The sequence below is a fragment of the Solanum stenotomum genome, chromosome 2 (assembly GCF_019186545.1).
Source record: "Solanum stenotomum isolate F172 chromosome 2, ASM1918654v1, whole genome shotgun sequence".
NCBI classification, from domain to species: Eukaryota; Viridiplantae; Streptophyta; class Magnoliopsida; order Solanales; family Solanaceae; genus Solanum; species Solanum stenotomum.
In genome coordinates, this window is record NC_064283.1 from 32,386,405 (window position 1) to 32,388,172 (window position 1,768).

The following is a 1,768-nucleotide window of genomic DNA, read 5'->3' on the forward strand; positions in this document are numbered from 1 at the left end:
ATCTTTATTGAATGTAGTATTGTTGATATATTTATTATTCCAAACATCCGCATATGCTTGATGCAGGTGATACATTGTTGGTCTCTAAATGATGATTGACTAGGAAAAGTCAATGGTAAATGCAAAATTCGTGTTACTATTTAAGGGGTCGTTTGGTGTGATGGATAAAGAAAAATAATCTTGGGATAATTATGTTGTACCCATCAATTCTTTGTTTGGTTACAAAGTGTGGGATAACTTATCCCAGGATTAATAATTATGACTGGGATAAGTTATCCCTACTTGTGGGTGGCATACTAATTCCGGAATAAGTTATCCCTGGATAAAAATGTAAAATAAAAAAATTACCCCCTTAAACCCTCTTTTATAAATAAACAATTTATTCTTAGAGGGTATTTTTGTAAACACAAAACTAACTCATAGAAATTATGTCATGCATATTTGACAAACCAAACAACCAATAAAAAATAATCTTAACATAACTAATACTATCATAACTTATCCATCATAATTAATCCCAACATAACTTGTCTTCAAACCAAACGAGCCCTAAGGGTTTTATTAATCATTTAATATATTTTTTTAAAGAATTTTTCTCAAATAAAATGGCGGTCAAGTGCAATCTAATCATATAATTCTAATTAGGAAAAATATTTATCGTCTAATTATCATAATAAGATTTGTATCTACCGAGACAAAGAATGAAAGGCAAGGGAATCTAATGCTTTTCATTTTCAATACTTTTCTTCAATGCAAAAACGGAAAGAACATAAATTTCTAGGCTCTCCAAGTTATTTTAAAACACAATTTCCTATATAAAGTTGTTGGTGTTGAGACCAAAAATCACAATTTTACTTTCACAATTTCTTAGTGATAGTTTAGACATGACAAGAAAAATCAGCAAGGGTCGTCAACGGGTTGACATGGTGAAAATTAAGAAGGCGAGTAACTTAGGAGTTACGTTTTCTAAGCGTCGTGATGGTCTGTTCAAAAAGGCTAGTTAACTTTGTACGCTATGTGGTGCTGAAATTGTCATTTTGATATTTTCCCCCGACGGCAAAAATGTGTTCTCCTTTGGTTACCCTAGCGTGGAAACATTGGTGGAGAGGTTCCTTGGGAGGAACCTCCCTCCACCAAATAACGATGTCCACAATCAACAAATCGTGGCTCGTAGAGAAGCTAGTATTCTTGAGCTCAATATCAAGCTCATGAACCTAGATGGGGTTCTCCTGATGGAGAAAAATCATGGAGAATCCTTTAGAGAAATTAGGAAGATATCTGATGGTGTATGGTGGGAATATCCTATCGAAGAACTTAACTTATTTCAACTTCAACATTCGAAGAACGCATTGGAAATTCTAAAGAAAGAGGTTGAAAAAGAGGCACAAATGGTGAATAATAATGCATTCCCATTTCAGACATTGGGAAGTGCCTGGACACCTCCAAATTGTGCTAGCTAAAGTTCTTCATATGGACTCAATGTTGGTGGACCCTTTGCTAATAGGGTTAGTGGATCTACTTCTTCCATAGTTCCCAATTACTAGTGTGCGTGTTATGGAATTGTCGAAAGTGAAATTAAAAACTTAAATATTATATTAAGTGTCTAGGTTCATTTGTCATTTGAGGTGTTCATCATGAAATGTTCATGAGTTATGATTCAATCGAAGTCAGTACAAAGTGTTGTGTTCATTAGATAATGTTCATCAGTTATGATTCAGTCGAAGTTAGTAATTTTAATTATATATGTTATGTTATTAGTCCATTGTCC

General features: G+C 33.5%; 1 pseudogene; it reads left to right on the forward strand.

Moving 5' to 3' along the window:
* The first annotated feature begins 884 nt into the window (after positions 1-884).
* LOC125857087 (agamous-like MADS-box protein AGL62) lies at positions 885-1,544 on the forward strand (annotated as a pseudogene).
* Positions 1,545-1,768: the final 224 nt, after the last annotated feature.